The sequence below is a fragment of the Trachypithecus francoisi genome, unplaced genomic scaffold (assembly GCF_009764315.1).
Source record: "Trachypithecus francoisi isolate TF-2019V2 unplaced genomic scaffold, Tfra_2.0 Lachesis_group3, whole genome shotgun sequence".
Classification (NCBI taxonomy): domain Eukaryota; kingdom Metazoa; phylum Chordata; class Mammalia; order Primates; family Cercopithecidae; genus Trachypithecus; species Trachypithecus francoisi.
In genome coordinates, this window is record NW_022681468.1 from 6190286 (window position 1) to 6210150 (window position 19865).

At 60.4% G+C, this 19865-nt stretch overlaps 1 protein-coding gene across 5 annotated transcripts in view; it reads left to right on the forward strand.

Annotated features, from left to right (window-relative positions):
• Positions 1-19865, forward strand: part of BEGAIN (brain enriched guanylate kinase associated) — a 50095-nt gene that overhangs the window by 20348 nt on the left and 9882 nt on the right. The window lies entirely within an intron of this gene.

Genomic DNA, 19865 nt, shown 5'->3' on the forward strand with positions numbered 1-19865 from the left:
CAAGGACTTCCCCTGGCACCCTGACCCCTACTTTGGGAACACCCCTCCCGTGTTTTCCTTCCGGAGGCTGAGCCGAGGCGTTGTGTGGGCGGCAGGCCCAGCTCTAGCTGCTGGGTTCCAGCACTGTTTCCCCTGGCCTACAGGGTCTCTGTCCTCACCACTCCCTCCCGAGGCCAGAATTGGCATCCTGGGGAGGAGGCCAGGTAGAGGAGCACCCCTCCCTCAAGGAGCAGAGCCCCAGCAGAGCCCAGGCTGGGCCCAGGTCTAGGGGAGAGGGGCCCTGGGCCCTGCCAGCTGATCCTTAGTGCCGTGGGTGAGTGGCTTGGAAATACCCAGACGGGAGCCTGGGGACAGGTGGGCTCACACAGAGACCCAGGGTGGACTCTCAGAGCACAGCAATCTCCTGGGCCACCCACAGAGCTGATGTGCAGTCCCCAATGTGGGTCCCACAGGGACAGGACCAACATGTCTTGTGCTGGGAGGAGGGGTCCAGTCTGAGGTGGTACAGTCTCAGACCCCAAATACCTGATACAGGTCAGCCAGGCCCACCTTGTCATGGCCAAGGTCCAGGTGTGGGCAGTGAGGCTCAAAGAGCCACAGCCCTGGCTGTGGTCACACAGATGACATCAGGCCCAAACCCAGGCTCTGGCCCAGGCCAGGGCCCTTCCCTGGCGCCCACGTCGGCTGTCATTTCACCACCTGGGTTGTACCGCTTGTGGGGGAGGGAGCGCTGCTTAACTCAGCTGAGACTTGAGGAAAAACTTAGCATTCATGGGGTGCCCTGAGGCCAGCCTGGGGGTTCCCCGCGGTGGTTCTCTTTCTCTTTCCCTCCTTCCCTGTGCCCGGCCAAGGCTCTCCGGCACCCACTTCTGTGTGCCAGGCACTGAGGACAGAGGCATGACCCCGCCCGGCTGGGTGCACAGGTGGGCAGGTGTGCCAGGTGGGCGGAGCTGCTGCCTGAGCTGCTGATGGTGCCAGTGTTGCTGTCCCAGGTGGGCTGAGGCTTCCCTGGGCTAAGCCATAAAGGCTGGAGGCAGTAGCCAGGGCCTGGGCTCCTGGGCTGCACTGGGCCATGTGGCCTTTCTGGAGTTGCCAGGGGTGGTGTTGGGCAAGGCATCCTAAACTGGGGAGGGGTCCTACCCTCCTCTCCCTCTCACCCAATTAGTGTTCTCAGCGTTGCCTGAAGGGCTTTTCCAGAATCTTCCCTCCTGGTCAGTGTCAGGGCTGTCTCAGTGGGTTTCTGTCCTGCATTTGGTGCCCGGGATTCAGAACCAAAAGCCCAGGAGAGTGGAAGGGAAGTCGGTCAGCATGGCTGCCTGCAGGGAAGGGTGCAGGATTTGGGTCTCACAGACCCCGTCACTGGCAAAGTCCTGGCCCTAGTTGGGCCTCAGTTTTCTCCTCTTTAAAGTGGGTGTCCTAACCACAGCCAGGTTGCAGGGATTTTGGGTGCCATGAGCCCCTGTGGCGGAAGCATCTCTCCTGGGACCTGGCCCAGAGCAGGCCCAGGTAGAAGGTCTCTGGGGACCGTCAGACCACACAGTGGTCATAGTGAAGGGGTCCTGGGGTGTCCAGAGGGATGACCCTATGGTCGGTCCTGCCTCCCGGCCCCTGGAGTATGGGGTCTGCACATCACAGGCTGGGTCTATGGGTCTGGATTGAGCTCTGAGAGCGCTGGTCCTGGCCCCCTTCTCTCCCAGATCCCCCAGGGCCTGGAGCCGGGACTGACTCACGGGACAGTCCTGTAAATATTTGCTGGAGAGCAAAAGGACCATGTCACCTGGTGGCACTGTGGCCCTCAGTGGCTCCCTTTGGTGGGCAGGTATACATTGAGGGGTCTCTCTTCCCTGGCCCCTCCGGCTGGCTGCCCCCTCATGCTGTCGCCCTGCTCCCGCGTTCCCCACAAGCAGCCACCTTCAAGCCCCTGCCTTTGCCTACCCGGTCGCCGCTGTAGAGAATGCCCTGCCCCACCTTCTTGTCCACATGACAAACTCTGTGTCTTCCCTGTCGCCTTCTCCCTGGGGTTTTCATGACACTCTTGCCCCTCGCTCCCAAGGGGACTCCGGCCCCCTCTGGGTATCGGCTCTGGGAAGAGACCCAGGTTGACCCCAGTGCCGGGGCCAGAGGCCCACAACAGAGCCTCCTAGGCCAGTGGACAGAACACAGAGAGGGTTTGCCCGGAATGCGCTGGGGTCCCAGGTTATGAACCCTGGCCTGGGATATTGGGAAGACCTTCCTTCCAGGAAGCAGGGACACTTGAGCTGGGGCATGAAGGATGAGTAGGAGTTTCCAAGGACAGACAGGCTGCCCTCCAAGAGGCGCAAATGCCTGGGGGCTGCCCAGAGCAGATGTGTTTAGGGAAGACAGGTGAGGGATGGGGAGTGGAGCGCGGTGGGGCTCCCACTGACACCTGGGGTGTCCTCTGTCCTCCCCAGGTCCCCAGATGGGCATCCCAGAGAACAGAGCCTGGGTCTGGCCCCTGGTGTTCTGGCAGCCCCAGTGCCTGGCAGAGGCTGGCACACAGTAGGGCTCCCACAGGCCAGGGGGGCACACGGTAGATATGCAGCCACACCATTTGATGGCCTGGCTCTTGTCCTTTGACCCTTGCTCAGCCACGCTCGGCTATCCTGCCTCCAACTGCTTGAAAAACTATTCTTGTGACACTCAAATATTTATAGATATTACCAAGTCCTGGCTGGCGCTCTGCGTGCTCAGAGCTGCTGCGCCTCTAATCCCTCAAATTAATCCCCTCCTCTCCCTCCAAACAGGGTCCCTCCTGCCCGCCTCCTGCAGCGTGCTGCTGGGCAGCCCCTTTTTCTATTTGGCTTCGGTTCCCTCCTCTGTCAAACAGAGAAGTGGGTCAGTCGCCTCTCATGGCTCCTGGGGTGCCCAGAGCTACTCCTGTTTGGTGTTCACATTTTCCCCCCAAAATAGAACTTTTCAAAGTCATGAACTGTGATAGGCCTGCAGAGACATTAATAAATATCCACACAGTTCAGCGGTTAAGTTTAGAAAGACCACCTGGCGACCACCACCTGTGTCAAGGAGTTCAACATGGCCAGCCGCCGAGATCCCCAAGACCCTTCCCCAAAGGCAGCCCCATCCTGCTCCTGGCCAGCCCCCGAGATCCCCTGAGACCCTTCGCCACAGACAGCCCCATCCTACTCCGAGCGGTCACGGGGACGCCGACATTGTGCTCAGTGGTTCCTTGGTGTACTCGTGGTTCTGCCACCTGAGAGGGCATGCCCAGCAGCAGTGATTGTGTATGGCCTGCTTTGGGACCGCATACCTGGATTCCTTCAGCCTGTGCTTTCAGGGTGGCTTTTTTCACCAAAACTTTTCTGTTTGTGAGGGTCCCTTGTGGTGGTAGGTGGAGCTACAAGTTGCTGTTGTCATGGTGAATTGTCTTCCTGGTGGCTTCCCTGCAATCCGTTTGTTCCCTGGCAGACTGCTGGGCAGTGTGCAGCCTGGGCCAACTTAGGAAACTCCTGTGTGGGTGTCTGGGGATGTGGGCTGCAACTCTGGGCGTGCACCCTCAGTGGAACCTCCGAGGCCAAAGTGCGCATAGGGTCAGCTCTGGAAGATCGGGACAGACTCTCAAAACCACTTCTGCCCATCACCATCCCTCCAGCGTTGTTGGGGTGGGCATAGCGCAGATTATACTGCCCTGGGTTGCTGCCCGCTGGGTTTCCTCACTGGCGAAGGCCGTGTGCACTTTCTACCAAGATGTGTGTGTTTTTCTCATTGATTTGCGGGAGCTCTTCACATCGTCAGTTACACCTGCGGCAGACACGCCTCCTGGGGGACGCCGGGTCTCACCTCCTGGGGGACGCCAGCTCTTGCTGTTCACACAGTCCTTCGATGAACAGAAGTTCTTAATTTTAATTTTGTTGAATGTCTTGGGTTTTTTTTTTTTCACATTCTGATTAAAGCGTTGTGTCCTGTTTAAGGAACCCTCCTGAAGAATTGAGGCTATTGGCTTTTCATCCGCTTGAACTTGGGTTTGCCTGTGGTGAGAGGTCAAGGTTGAGCTCCTTTCTGGTTTTGGTTTTGGTTTTGCACAAGGACACCCAGGTGTTTGGGCCACATTCTCTCCTTCACTCCTATGACCGGTGCATGTGGTCCTGTCCATGTCAGACACTTGTCCAGGCTGAGACGCTCTGCGGAAATGCCAGGCTGATGTCACAGGGATGCAGACAGATGGACAGCAGGTGGCCTCGAAGGTCCCGGCCCTGTCCCGCCCTGCCCCTCCACGCCTTCTGCCGAGGGGGCACCCTCTCCCACCCAGGTCTCCCACCTGGGCCCCGCGAGCCGTCCCTGCTGCTCTCGTTGTTCACGATCATGGATTCCACACGCATTCACTGAGCACCAGAGGCTGCTGTGGGCGCTGAGGACACTGCAGTGACTGCACAGGCAGAATCTTCTAGCTGGTGGGAACAGAAAACTTTTTAAATTAAATAAATATCACGGTGACAAGTGCTGCGGGGACAAAAAGAAAGGAAGGCAGTGAGTTGGGGGCCGGGGAGTGGGTGACCTGTACAGTGTGGCTGGGGGAAGGCCCTGGGCAGGTGCCACCAGGTCAAGTCACCAGGAGATCCAGGCAGATGGAGCAGCAGGTGTACCGGTGGCCTGCAGGAAACAGCGAGGGCTGGTGGCCATGGAGGAGGGCAGAGGTGCTGCGTTCTGGATGTGTTGGAGGCTCGAGCGACCAGGTCTGCTGATGGGTGTGACAGGGGGTGTGGGGGAAAGGAGGGTGTCAAAGGCAATTCCAGAGCATTGGGTGTGAGCAACTGAAAGAAAGGATGGACTTTCTTCACCTGAGGTGGGGACAGCTGTGGGGGAGGAGCGGGTTTGGGGGCACACAGGCTTGAGGTGTCCCCTTTTATTTAGCAAACCCCTGCTGCACACCTGCTTTGGGCAGGCCCCTGTCCTAGACAGCATCCAGGTTGGGTTCTCTGGGCATGCGGTAGGTGCTCATTGAGGGTGGGGAAGTGATTGCACTGTGGTCTGGGCCCAGCAACTGAGGAAGAGGTGTCCTGGGGCTGCACCCACCTTCAGGATGGCCGTTGAGTTTCTTTGTCCCTTTCCCCTAGGCCCCCTGCTCTCCAGCTCTTGCCTCCTCTAACCCACCCACTACCCCAGCAGGCCACACCCCTCCCTGAGTGTGGTCCTTCAAGCCTGTCTATCCCACTTCTAAACTTGATCCTACTAGAGGAAGTCTTAGGGACTAATTCTCACTAAGGTGTGAATGACTGCCTCACTTTGATTTCTCCCTTTGCAGCTAGGGGCTCAGGGGGTGAGAACCCAAGACACTGAAAGCTGCGGTATGAGTCTGGGAGTCACTCCTAATCTGGAGCAGCTCTAATGGTGTCAACTTGGGGGGCTGGGGTTACAGGTGGGGCTAGGGTGCCTTTGTCCCTACAGCCCAGTTGAGTTCCCACTCCTCGGCAAGGCCTCCCTGATGGGATACGTGGTTAAGAAGGTAGACACACCTAGGTTTCAATCCCAGGTCTGTCATCACTTACTGACTGTGTGGCTGTCGGCAAATTTTTTTTTTTTTTGACGGTCTTGCTCTGTCCACCAGACTGGAGTGCAGTCCAGGGCTCAAGCAATCCTCCCACCTCAGCCTCCCAAATAGCTGGGACTACAGACAGACACACACCAACACGCTGGGCTAATTTTGTATTTTTGGTAGAGACAGGATGTCACTATGTCACCCAGGCAGGTCTCGAACTCCTGGGCTGAAGTGATCCTCCTGCCTCGGCCTCCCAAAGTGCTGGGATTACAGACATGAGCCACTGTGCCTGGCCTTGGGCAGATTTTGGAAGCTTTCTGACTCTCAGTGCCACATCTGTAAATGGGGGTAGCAAAAGCACCTACCTAAGAAGGTGGCTCAGGGGAATCAGTGCAGTCTGGGGTCATGCACTTGGCTGGTGGGCCCGGCTTTGCTGTTGCAGCCTGTCTCGGATGGCTCTGCCCTGCTTGGGCCTTGCTGCCCATCCCTTAGGCGGTGACATCGTTCCCGTGAAGGAGAGGGCCTGGCAGCATGGGACCCTCTGAGGGTCTCTGAGCTGGGGGCAGGGCCAGCTCTTCTGCACCCTAGGCTGTCTGCACTTTTTCCGGGGGCCGTCGATGGTCGGGGCAGCGGCTGGGTGTTTTAGAGGAGGCAATGCCATGTACCTGTTTCTCAAGGCTCCATGTCAGGCCTGCATGGGGCTCCCCCTCCCCACCCCCAGCTACCACAGGCAGAAAATCCTTCAGAGGGCTGGAGGCCTCTGGGCCTGAGCTCTGCACTGGGGACTGCCTGTCTCTGAAAGGTTCTCCCCTGTGTCTACAGAGCAACCTGAGAGAGGCCTCATGCCCTATCCCCTGATGGACCCACCAAGGCTCTGGGGCTCGTGTGGAGGGAAGCTGAGGTGTCTATCCTGAGCAGCAGCAGGACCGAGTTGCAGGACCTGAGATGGGAAGCGGGAGATGGGGCAGGGGATGCTTGTCCGGCGAATGCAGCAGGGCCTGGGAACCAGGTCTTCTGGGCTCCTCAGCCCCACTTCCTCTGCCCCTCGTGGCCACTAGCACGGGTGATGGTCAGGGGTCTGCCAGGAAGTGGCCAGTGCCATGTCTCTGTGTCCTGGGGGTCTGGCCGGACTGGGGAAGCAGCCACTGCTGGGTCTCTGTGTCCCAGGGTCTGGCTGGAGTGCGACGGACCAGTGGTGGCATTTGGATGGCCATCTCAGGGAGGGGAGGCTGCCCTGGCCACACACCACCCCAGGCTGCTGAGGTTGGACACCCCACAGGCCCCAGCCATGTGTCTGGGGGATCGCCAGTGAGGGCCAGAGGAGGCACATGGCTGGGCTTCCCTGGGCAGGGCTTTGCGAAGCAAGAGAGAAGGAAAAGAGAGGCAGGGGCAGGTGGTGCTGCTGGGGACACAGGAGAACCCAAGACACAGAGCTGGGCCCAAGTCACCCTTCACTTGGAGCAGCTCTGAGGGTGTCAGCTCAGAGTGCGGTGGGACCATCGGAATGATCCCTGGATCTCAGGAGCATCTAGGGGCTGGCTGGGGCTTCTACCCCCATTCCTTCTTAAGGAAACGGAGGCTCTGAGAGCTTGAGTGCCAAGCTCATTACTCCCAGTGGCCTGTGGCAGAGCAGAGACTGCTGAGGTTGGGGCCTGCTCAGCCACCCACCCTCTCCCGCCCACACCATTCAGCAGGGTCAGTAGTCCACAGGACCCGCTCAGCCCCCCGGGGCTGGTGCAGGGATTGGGGGATCCTAGACATCGCCAAAGGGAGGCTTAGGGAGCCCCGGGCCTGGCTTCGGGAGGGAGGACAGATGCCACCAGTGCCTCCAGCTCTCTCCTTGGCCCCGGCGCCTCCCTCCAGCCCTTGCTGCTGCTGACAACCTCCCCCATAGCTGCAGGCTCTTCTTGGAGACTGAGTCTCGCCTCTCGAGTGTGAGTGTGTGTGTGTGTGTGTGCACACCTATGCAGAGGTGAACGTGGAGTGGGACCAGCCAGGTACTGAGAGCATCCCAGAGAGGCCCAGGGCGTGCAGGGGTCCAGGTCCTGCAGTCCAAGGTTACTGATAAGTGTCTGCCGCTCTGATTAGTTCTGTGATCCCTGGAATCCCAGAAAACAGGCCTCCTGCTGATCCAATTAATAAGTTTGCCCACATCTGTTTGCAGTGGTGAGCAGGCTGGTGGGGTGGTCAAATTAGCAAAGCCAGTGTGGGTTCCTTGGTGGCCAGTAATGAAGCCAGTCATTGGAGTGCTGAATCGCAGCCTCTTCTCTCCTGGGCACCAGGGCGGGTGGCAGGCACTGAAAGGTTCATTCGGGAGTCCCACGAGGAGCTGGTTCCTGGCTGTGGGGCCCGCCCATGGCCATCTGTCTGCTCATGCTGCCCCTGCACGCTGACTGTGGGGGGGTGAGGCAGGGGCTCCAGGGCCAAGGTGTGTACAGCCCCACCCTCTGGCCAACCCCATCTTCTCCCAAGGGAGAGACGAGGGAGTAGTGATGGTGGTGCAGGCTGGTGCTGGGAAAGAGGGGCCCAGGCAGGGGTGCCAAGGAGCCTCCTGGGTCCACTGTGCAGCTCACCTTGGCTCTCAGAGACAGCCCCACTGAGGCTACCTGCTCTAGCTCTGCTCCCCCACCAGAGAGACGGCCCAAGCCCAAGCCAACTTCCCGAGCTCCTTGATGTGAGCATCTCAGGCCCCCAGGAAGAGGATCAGACACTTCAGCACATGCTCAGGGCCTTCTGCCAGCTGAGTCCAGGCCCACCCCTTGTCTGCACCCCACCCCACAACCCCCAGGCCCCAGGCTCCGGCCACACCCATCTCAGGGACACGCCCTGGCCCCACTGGCATGCTCCCAGCTGTGTGTCCTGCACACAATGGCCCACCTCCCCATGGATGGTTCTGACGTTGGTTTCAGGAAGGTCTCAGGCTGACAGCAGATGAGGGCAGGCGCTGGGGCCTGTAGCGGGGCTGTGCAGCAGTCACGTGAGAGGAGTGGGCCTGGTGTGGTGGGTGGTCCTAGAAGGCGAGGCTCCTGGTATACTCTGGAGGCAGAGCCTGGGGTTTGCTGCTGGCCTGGAAGGATGGGGAGAGAAAGAGGAGATCAAGGATGCATCGAGGCACGGGAGAGGACTTGTCTTGCTGCAGGATTTGGGGGAAGCTGTGGATTTGTTGGGGCGATGGGAGTTCAGCTGCACTGTGCAGATCTGTGCTGCCCATGAGACAAAGGTGAGTCAGTGGAGTTGGGGAGCCGCAAATGTGGGGGCCTTAGCAGAGAGATGGTATTTGTTTGCTGGGGTTGCCACTGTTGAGTGCACACACGGAAGGAGATGCCAGAGGCCAGATCTCTGGGATGCACTGGTGCCAGGAGGCCAGGAGATGAAGAGCACCCCACAGAGGAGCCTGAGAAGGGGCAGCTGGAGAGCCCAGTGAGGGTGGGAGGTGTGGGAGCAGGGAGAGGTGGCATGTCCCTGACTGCTGAGGGCTCGGGTCAGGTGAAGGCTGAGACAGGACCAGTTCAGTGACATGGAGGAGACAAGATCCTGGCGGGTATTGGTCCTGTCCCGGCAGGCTAGGAGTAAGGAGGCAGAAGCAGCAAGATCAGGCACTTCCATCGAGCGGGGAACAGGGACTGCGCCTGGAGGGTGAAGAGACGGTTGTTCTCAATATGGGAAGAGCAACCACGAGTTTGCCTGCCAGAGAGTGACTGGGAAATGAGGGAGAAACGGATGGTTCAGGAGCAAGGGAGACTACCTGGAGCCCACCTGCAGCTGGGAGAGGCCGGTGGCCATGGTCCAGCCCAGCTGAAGGGCTGCCTTGGCTGGTCTGTAGGTAACGGCAGATGTCACCAGGTGTTGGGCAGATGCTGGTAGGTGGGGCACGTGGAGGTAACATCTGGGAAGTTCCCTTTGGAAGGTTTCTTCTCAGCAGAAAGGGAAGAAAAGGAAGCGAGGTCATCAGCCTGAGTGGGGATGGAGAGGAGGTGTTGGGGAGTTGGGAGGCAGGGGGGAAGGTGTGAAGTCACTTTCCAGGAGAGTCCGGGGGAATGGCACAGGCATGCCTAGGATTCCTGGGTAGGTCTGTGGATGAATGGAGAGTGAGGCCGTCGGCCCGCCGCTGTCTCCTGCCATCCATGTGGGTATAGGAGCCCAGTGGATGGAGAGGTGGGTTTGGCACCCTTAGTACAAGGAGGAGAGTGATTGGGAGGAGGCCGTAACGCCGTCATTGGCTGCCAACTGAGGGCAAGGCTGGTGAGGGGCTGTGAGAGCACCCAATGGCACTGATGGAGTGAGGGGCACCCTCAGGCCTGAGCTGAAAAGAGAGGGGGTGTCAGAAGTGGGAACACACAGGGGTCCGCATGGGTGGAGCACAGTGGGCATCACAGAGGGTCTGGGAGCTGGGCCTGACTCCCCTCCCACCTCCAGCAGTGCAGCCCCCACCATGGCAGTCATCTCTCAGCAAGCATGGCTTGTGCGCTTCTGCCCACTAGGCTCAGTGCCAGGGTCTCACACTCCCTGCCCCGATCCCTCCTCCCAGTCCTGGGCTCTGCAGGCCAATGCGCTCCCCGACCCTCTCCTCTCTGTAGGTTCTGTGGCTGGAAGAGGCTGGCAGAGCCCGCGCTGGGACTGGGGGCCTGGGTTTGGGCGCCCCGACTCAGGTGTGGCTGGAAGAGGCCGGCAGAGCCCGCGCTGGGATTGGGGGCCTGGGTTGGGCCGCCCTGACTCAGGTGTGGCTGGAAGAGGCCGGCAGAGCCCGCGCTGGGACTGGGGGCCTGGGTTTGGGCACCCCGACTCAGGTGTGGCTGGAAGAGGCCGGCAGAGCCTGCGCTGGGATTGGGGGCCTGGGTTTGGCTGCCCTGACTCAGGTGTGGTGCTTTCAGCCATGCGGCTACCCGGGGCCTGGGCTCTTCGTCTAAAATTCAGGTTGGATAAGGATCAGTGGGGACAGCAGTGGACTGTGACCTGCAGAGAGGGGGCATGGAGGGATGCCCCAGGACGTAGCCTGCCGCCCCAGGTGGTTCTGCCCCACCTACCCTCCTCGGACACTCAGCTGTCCCCTCACTAAGGGACAGAGTCCCCAGCCCTTCAACCTGCAGGCCTTTCCTGAAATCGCAGCTGGGAGCTCAGAGCTGGCTGGGCTCTCTTGGGGCACCTCCAGTCCTGCAGCAGGCACTGGGTCCCTGACCAGGAGGAGACAGCCCCTGTACCCTGACCAGGAGGAGACAGCCCTCATGCCCTTGCACTGTAGGGCTGGGGTGAGGATGGAGAAAGGGCTCCTGACGCAGGGGGGAGGTCAGGGAGCCCTTCTTGGAGGAGGTGAACAGAGTGAACTCAAGTGCAGGGAAGGGCATGCTCTGAGCAGGGGGCTGCCTGTGCCAAGGTTCAGGGGTGACTCTGCAGCCACCCCATCTCTCTGCCTGGGTTGGCCTGCTCTGCCCTGGCCCTGGGCACGCCCTGGGTCTGCCCACCCTCCGAGGGCTCCCCAGGACATGGTGTACCAGCTCTCACCCAGCACGTGGTTCTGCAGAGAGAGGGGGGCAGCGGGGCAGGGCTGCGGCTGCCCAATAAGATGAGGCGAGATGAAACATTTCCTGCTACACCCAGGCCGGAGGCAGCGGCGGCGGCCGGTCATGTCACCCCACAGCGGAGGGTCCAAAGGGAGAGGTGGGGCCGGTGAAGGAGGGGGGAGGGAAGGGCGGGGGAGCAGGACGGGAGGTCTTGAGCCCAAGTCCACACTGTCAGGGTGGCCCCAGTTGAGCTGGTGATGACCGAAGCTCACTCCTCTCCAGGCCACGCCTCCTGGCTGTGGGCCCTAGTTCAGCACCGTGACAGTCCCCTCCTCACTACATACACACCACGTACACACACAGGCACAGGCATGCACGTGTCTTTCCCCTGGGGCAGTCATACAACAGCGAGCGGCCGTGGCGATGACATTCAGAGTCCTCTGTGCAGGTGGAGTCCCGGTATCGCTGCAGAGGTCAGCCACGGGATTGTCCAGGCCTGGACGGGCGCGGCTGAGCCCAGAGCAGTGCCAGCAGTGACAGGCTGTCCTGTTGGACTCCGGGGCCACTGTGGTCGACCCTCCAGCCACACAGAAGGCAGAGGGCAGCTCATCATAGTTGTCTCGCTGTGTGAGAGACACACACCAGGATGGCTAAAGTGCTGCTATTGCATTAAAATCTGGCATCTCAATGTGAGGCTGGCCTGGAATGGAACCCCAGCCGGGCTGTGTGACCTCGGACAGGCCCTGTTCCTTGAGCACTGTGAACCTCAGTTTCCTCATCTGGAAAATGGGATGGGATACACACCTCGCTTTCTGGGGTCTGAGGACTAAATGAATGGGTGCACACGGTGGGCAGGGGCTGGGGTGCCCCCCACCTTCTGTTGGGAGTGGTCTGCTGTCGGCTTCCAGGCGACACAAAAGACAGAGTCAGTGCAGCAGGAGCAAGTTGGAGGGGAAGAAAAGGCTCTTCTGAGCCATAAGGAAAGAAGGTGGCCATGGGCGCAGGGAACACAGGAGAGGCTGCCGGCACAGGAGAGGCTCTGCCGGGGCAAGGGATTCTGCCCACTCAGCCCGGGTTCCCACAGGCCTTGTTGCTGCTCCTTCAATGGAAGGCTTGGGGCACGAGGTCTTCTGCAGGGAGACCCCAGATGGCCTTGGCGGGGGGCAGAAGCAGCTCTGCGAGGACTCGGCCCTGGGACCACAGCAGGCATCCCAAGGGTCTGATGTGGGCTTCCTCCAGGGCCAACTGGAGGTTCTGCTGGGAAAGACCAGCCTGGGTCAGAGCAGCTTTGGGGACAAAGACCTCCCAGGGCTGATATCAACTTAGTGGAGGCTGAAAGGGTGGGTGTGTGACCCCCTGCTCGGCCTGGTCCTGCTCTAGGCACTGTGGAGTGCGAAGGCAGGCTCTCGGGCATGTGCACAGCTCGAAGGCCAGCGCCTGGCGGGAAGGTGGGGGGTGCCAGCAATGGCGAGGATGGGGCTGCGGCGGGTCCCAGGGGATGGGAATTTGGGGTGAGGAACTGGCCTTTTAGTCTTGGTACAGAGAGGAGTTGGGGGAGCTCTGAGCCAGGGCAGAACATGGTCTGGTTGGGTCTAGAAATGAGCCGTCTGGGGGGGGACTACAGTTTGGGGGGCCAGGGTGGGAACAGGAGACCTGGCACTGCAAGTCTCAAGGACAGGGCTGGTGGGGAGTGAGAGGCAGCAATCAACCTCGTCCAGGGCAGGGTGGGGTAAGCTGGGGTTTCAGGCCCCCTCAGGTGCTACACGGGGAGGGGTTAACCTGGAGCAGGAGGGAGGAGTGAGATCCTGGCAGAGGGGACACGGGGACAAAGTCACGGAGATGAGATCCTGGCTGCCTACAGCCTGGAAGGGAGGAGGAGCAATTTAGTGTTGCTGGAGCATGACACTGTGGGGCCAGGCTGAGAGCCACGACCAAAGAGGGAAGACAGAGGCTGTGCCCAGGGCATGGTGGGATCCCACAACATGCCAGGGGCACAGGGCGGAGATAGCCCTTGGCTGACTGTGCAACAGTGACAGCCGCAGCCCGGCCCCACCCCATTGTTGTGACGTCAAGTGGGAGGATGGGAGCCAGGCCTCCCCCGCAGCCTCCAGGAACCTCCTCAGCGCCCTCTGAGCTCCAGGCTCCCGTGTCCCCAGCACACCATGGAGCTAGAAAGGGTTTCCTCCTGACACCAGGGGCCCTGGAGCTCATGTAACTATCCTCCCCCAGCCCGGCAGGGCCCCATGGGCATCGGGGAGCAGGAAGGGCACGGCCCCGGTGGCCTCGCATGATGGAGGAAGGACAGCAGGATGACAGACGCAGGGCCCTGGGGCTCCGGCCCTGACCCTAAGTGGACGCTCACCTGCTCCACTGAAGTCACCCTGTCTGACTTGCAGGGTGGTGGGGAGCCAGAGAGCATCCCACCTATTTGGAAGCGCCCTCTGGCTGTCTTGTGGAGTGGCCTAGCTGAGCAGAGGAGGGAAGCAGTATCCCAGCAGGAGGATTGTGTCCAGCACAGGCTGGACGTCCAAGGTGAGGGGAGGCACCTGGAGAGGAAGAGAGGGACCTTCAGCAGAGGGGACCGAGAAAGGCTTCCTGGAAGAGGTGGCATCTGAGCAAAGCCTCACAAGAGAGGAGAGGATCTGAGGACACAGAGAATGGAGACGAGGACATGTCCAGGGGAGAGGACAGCATGAATAAGGGTCTGGATGGGTGTGGGGGCAGCCACATTTGGGGGAAATCTGAAGGCCTGCAGGGGACAGTTGTGCCTTTTAGCAGGGGCGAGAAGAGGCATCAGGCCTGGCTGGCTTGAGGCAAAATGTCCCGTCATTTTTCCTGGGGGCCAGGAGTGTGGTGTTGGGGTGTGCCCAGACCTGGCTGTCACCGTCTTCCTCCCATCCTTCTGCCCTGGAATGGGGTGGGGGCAGTCACAAGGTCCCACAGGTGGCCACAGGCTTTTCTGCATCTGTAGGATGACGGCAATGGTGGCATCCCTCTCAAGGCTGACATGCAGTGGGAGGGGCATCTCACCGGTGAGAACGGGACACGTGCACCTTGTGGTCCATGCCTGGTGCATCCTAAGTGTCCCGTTCTCCTTCCCCACCCGTCAAGGACCTGAAGCTGGCTGTGCAGCCCCTTCAAGCCATTCCCTGGGGGAGGAAGACAGGCATCTGCTGACAGTGCTGCCCCCAGGGTCCAAGCCCTAAGAGGAGGTATGCCCTGGAGACATGGACAGAACCTGCCCAGTCTCCTGTAGGGCTCCAGGCTTCCTGGGGTCATCTCATCCTGATACACATAGTGCCCAGGTGGCAGCTGCTCCCCACATGACTACACCCATGTCCACAAAGGTTGCGAAGAAGCACGAAGCAAGGTCTCTTGGCAGGTCAGCCTCAGTGGCCCAGGCCAACCCCCAGTCAGTCACCAGGTCCTTCTGCCAGCAGGAGCAGGAACGTGGTTCCATGCACCCAGCTGGAATTCACACTGAGACAGGTCGTCCCCGGGGCCCGCGTGCTCTACTGGCTCCCCCTGGGGCCATCGCTGGCTCTGCTGACAGCCGGGCCAGGAAACCAGTGGGAGGCGGCTCATTCCCCCTTCCGCGGTCCCACAGGTCATGGCTCCCCTGCTCTCAAAACACTTCGGCAGGCCTCTCAGCTGGGCGGCCCTCCTGTGCCAGGCTCTCAGCGGCCTGCCCCTGCCCACCCTTCCTTCGAAGGGGAGTTCAAGGAAGGGGAGGGTGGCAGCCCCAGCAGGGCCCAACAGCCCCTGGTTCTTACCTCATCCTCACCGAGCCTTGCTTTGTGATCCTGGGCCTCTTACTTAACTTCTCTGGGTCCCAGATTTCTCATCTCTAGGATGAGATGGCCCACATGCCACAGGCTGGGAATGAGAATTTCCAAACAAGTGTTGTGACCTGGCTCGGAACCCGAGCGGGTCGTCACTGATGCTTAGTAAATGTCCTGTGAGAGACCAGAGTCAGAGCCTAGGTCAGGTCACAACCGTGCCCCCACTCACTGACTCACTGCACCTGCAGGCAAGCCCCGCCCCTTCCTGGGCCTCAGTTTCCCCTGGGTCTTAGCCGTTCTACTCTGAGCACCTTCATTCTTCAGCAATTCCACCTACCATAAGGCCCCTTCAGAGGGGACCTGTTGCAGTGGGGTCTCCTTGGCAAGGGCTGGGAGGAGGACGCTCATGGGAGTCACTGGACAGGGCAGTTGTTCCTGGCAGCCTCAAGCGAACGCACTCATCCCATCCTGTTTTCTGTTTGCTCAGCAGCACTGGGGTCATTTGCTGAGGGTGTACCTGGGACCGGATTTCCAAAGTCCAGTCCAGCCAGAGGCCAAGCCCACCGCCCTGACCCACTTCACTTTCCCTACCATGCGCTGGGGCATCAGACCCCTGCCCGCTTCTGTAGAGCAGCTCAGGAATCCGGTGATCAATGTGTGGCTCGTGGCCAGCGCCAAGAGCTTTCCCTAACCTCTGTTGCCCCCTCGGCCTGACCCATGGGTGCTAATGGTGACTTCTGGGGTGGGGGTACCAAAATTTGATCTGTAGCAATTTTTTTCATGATTTTTGATCCTCACTGTAGAAAATATGACAAATTCAGAAAAGTATAAAAGAAAAATGTTAAATTATCTAGCATTTCACCAGCCAAGTATAACAACATTAACATTTCTTTGCTTGCATTACTGTCCGTGGCTGTCCGTATGCAGTTATTTTTTCAATGGGATTATACAGTTCTTTTTCTGAGCATGCCCATCTGCCTGAGTCTTGAGGCACTCTTTGAAAGCCTGATTTCTGGGGCAGCATCAGAGCCTTATTGATGGAACCAGCCCCTCTAGGCAGAGGTCAGATCTCCCGCTTTGGCGCAGGGTCAGCAGGGCTGCCCAAGCGTCTCCGCGAGCCTGCCAGCTGATCCCCAGAGAGAACCCAAGAGGGGGACAACCAAGTGGGTGCTCGTCTGGGCGCTGTGTCCTCAAGCAGGCCAGCACCCTAGCAGGGCCGGGGCAGGCACCTGTCCTTCCTCACACCCATCGGTCCAGCCCACGCAGGCCACAGGCAGAGGCAGAGGAGCAGGGGCCCCACGGCAGGGTGAAGTGGACCCCGGATCCCTAACATCTGCCAGGTCCCACAGCCCACAAGACACTCCATACATCAGCTATCGGGGCCTCCTCCTGACCCGCCAATCCTGCATGCCAGGAACCCAGCCCTACGACATGCAGGCACCCACCAGATGCAGAGCTAGCAGGGAAGGGGAACAGCCCCCGTCACTCCCCTCTGAGGCTGAGACAGTGGACCAGACCCCGCCTGTGTCCTGTGAGGCAGGGCTGAGGGTAGATCTGCTGCCCTGCAGGGAACAACTGACTTCAGAGGCTGCTGCTGCCCCTCCCCACCCCCGCAGTGATGGGAAAGGATGCTCAAAAGAAGCACTGAGCAAGTGACCAGTGACCCTGCCATGATGGGACTCGGTGCCACCGCTGAGCTGGGACCCTTCAGAGTGAGGAGTGAGGGCTGGCAGGTGCAAGGCTGGGCCCCCTTCTCTGGGTACCCACGTCCCCAACCCCTGCTACTTTGCAGATGACAAGGAGTTTTCTTCGCAGGGGGTGGGGACCAACTCCCCATCTTTCTCGGTCTCACAGGCCTCCGAGTGGCTGTGGCTGTGCCCCTGATGGTGGGCCACGCATGTCCCCTAGCCCTGCCCACCCCGACCTGTTCTGAGCAGCTCTGTCCTCTTTGCTCACAGGCTGCGCAGCCCCTGGGTGCCCTTGTGCCTCGGGCAGCCCCGAGTCCTGCAGGGCCGGCTGGCCAGGTGCTCGCCCTCGATCTGGGACAGGTAACATACCTGTTGTCTCCCCTGGCTCCCTAGTGTCTGTGTCTGTCCCCAGACATCTGTCCCGTGTCTGTGTCCAACTCCCCGAGACAGATGCAGAGGCCCAGAAGGTGAAGGTGAAGGCGTGGGCCGGCAGCACAGCCTCAGCCCTCACCCCAGCAGCCCAGCCAAGGGTTCCATCCTTAGACTTGGGCCCCCTGCAAGTGGCCAGAAGGGGCTCCCAGTGGAAGGCAGAAGGGAGATCCCTCAAGGCCTCACCATGTGCCAGGGGAGGTGGGCACTCATCCCCGACCAGGGAATTCCCACAGGCAAGGAGGGAGCCAAGAAGCATATGGGCATGCACACACATACATACGCACGCACACACATACATACGCACGCACACACATACATACGCACACACACACAAACATACGCACGCACACACAGGCACACGCACTGCCGGGTAGCCCCAGATCCTGGTGTAACTCACCAGGCAGCAAGCCCAGCAGGGCCCCCCCGGGTCCCCAGACCTGGAAGGGTGACCCCAGCCTGGAGGACGTGGCCCTGGCTGCTCTGGGCACCACACCCCTCCCTGTGTGTCTGCTGAGCTGTTTCCAGATGCTGGGGACTCTCAGCCCTTGCCAGGCCACCTTTTCCCCCAGGGCAGGGGGCAGAGGCCTCTGAGCCGCAGGCCTCCAGCAGCTTGCCCCAGACTGCCAGTGGCCTGGTGACCCCACCCCACACAGTGCCACCTCTGACACTGTCCACTGTGTGGGGGGTCCTACTATGTAGAATGCGAACCAGCGACAGCCCTGCCCGTGTCTGGGCGCACCATCCCGTTCTGCAGATGTGGAGACTGAGGCTGCTGTGGCCCGGCAGGGCTCGGGTTAGTGTCTGGTGTGGGGGACACTGGACAGGGAAGGAGGTACTGTCTAGGCGACCGCAGACCCTACGTGCACAGCCTGGACCGGGCAGAGAGGACACGTTCCGAGGTGTGAGAAGCTGAGCCCCCAGGACTGGGTGACAGGGCTGTGAGGGGTAAAGAGGGGTCACCATACCCACCCCCAGGGTGGGGAACGTGGAGGGCAGTGAGGGTGTGGTGGATGTGGCTGCATTGGACGGGTTGGGTGTTGAGATGCCTGAGGGCCACAGGTGGGTGGCTGGATGTGCTGGGGGTATGGAGCCTGACAGACACCCCGCCGGTTGGATGGAAGCCTGGGAGGAGTCCTTGTGCAGCTGGCTTAGAGGGTATTCGGCCTGAACATGCAGGACGGGGGTGCAGGTGCAAAGCAGGGCCTCAGGGAACAGCCCGGGCAAGGTCAGGAGGGGCCTGTGATGTTACCGCCGGACCAGCAGAGGTGGGGAAAGATGTGGCAGGAACCCTGGGGCGGCCAAGTGCAGGGCATCAGCTATGCCTGGGGACGGGGTGCGTGTCCATGGCCGGGTGCCTGCAGCAAGCGGACACTGAGGCAGAGAGGGGTGCGAGAGCCAGGCGCCAGGGGCACTGCTGGCCCAAAGATTGTTTGGGTTGAGTGTGAGGGACTTGGGGAGCGGGGAGCAGTATTTAAGGGCTGGTGGAGCAGGGAGTCAACTGCTGTATCTGGAAGGCCATCCGAAGGCCGGGGTAAACTGAGGCTCTGTGAAGCTGCCTGACTTGTGAGATGTCTGCCCCGAGCCCACCCCACAGCCCCTTCGTCCTCCCTTCTCACACCTGTCCCTTGGAGAATCCCTGCCTAGCTCATTGTCTGCCTCCCCTCTGCACCGCAGGCTCCCGAGGCAGGGGCAGGGTTTGTCTTACTCCTGGCTGTGAGGTCTCAGACAGGTTGCTGGCTCTGAGAGGTTAGGGTAGGGGCCTCAGGGTGCCCAGGAGGGGCAGGGCTGGGTGAGGGGGCACAGTGAGCTGGGGGTGCAGTTCTCAGAAGAGCGAGGGCCTGAGGCTGATCAGTGAGGCCTGGGGTGTGGCTGGAGAAGGGGTGAGGACTCGGGGCTGAGGTGGCCATGTGGGTGGATGGATGACGCCCTCGCCTCTTCCCGAGGGCTATGGGCACACCAGGAGGCCCTGCAGGGAACAGTGGACTTCACGGACTGCTGCCCAGCCATTGTGCCTGCCCTGGGAGCCCTGGATGGCTTAGGAGTCCCCGGGAAGCTCACCACCTCCCTGGGGAGCACAGGCCTGTGCTGGGAAGCAGCCTGGGACCTGTAGCTGTCGAGTGCTAGAAGTGGGGTGGCCACGGAAGGCTGCCTGGAGGAGGTGGAAGAAAGCCTGAGCACTGTCCCAGAGAGCGCTCCTGGAGGCAGACCCGTGTGGGCAGCTGTGGCACTTTGCCTCAGGGATTCCCTCTTTTGCTTGTTACTCTACATCCTCTTGTGGGGACTGACTCGGGAAGACCCGCCCTGCCCTTCTCTGATTTTCTCAAAAACGTAAGCAACTCTTTATTTTTATTTATTTTTAAAAATATAGTCCTGGGCAGGAATCCAAGAGTGCTTCCTGGAGGCTTGCTGGGTGTGTGCCCATGGTGCCACATGTGGTTTACTCACAGGGCCCAAACAGAAAATGCCTCTGCTCGGGGCTGGGGGACAGTGGTGGCCCCAGGAGGACTGGGAGCCTCCTGCCTGCCCTCTACTCCCCGCACTTGGGTTTGGGTTGGGAATGTTGTAAGAACTCGGGCTCTTGCCCAAGGTCCCACAGCACATCCAGACAGAGTCAGGGTTCCAGGCCCCCTCCCACACCTCAGGTTTCCTGCATGACACCTGGGACTTCTGTCTTGTCCCGCCCCCATCTCACAGCAACACCATCCAAAAGATGTTGGTCCCAGATAGCCCCTGGGCTGTGCACCTATCGCAAGGAAAGAACTGCTGGCTGCGACCCCGCTCTGACCCAGCCAAAAGGAAGTGTAGCCCCTGCCTCGGGGAGCTCAGAGCCCGCCCTGTTGGAGGCCCCCACACTATCGTCCTGCCTTTGCACAGCTTTAGTTCAGGTGAATCGTTGGCAGGCGGTTCGGAAGAGTGGGTCACGGTGGGTCTCTGTTTCCTGAGCATGTGGGGC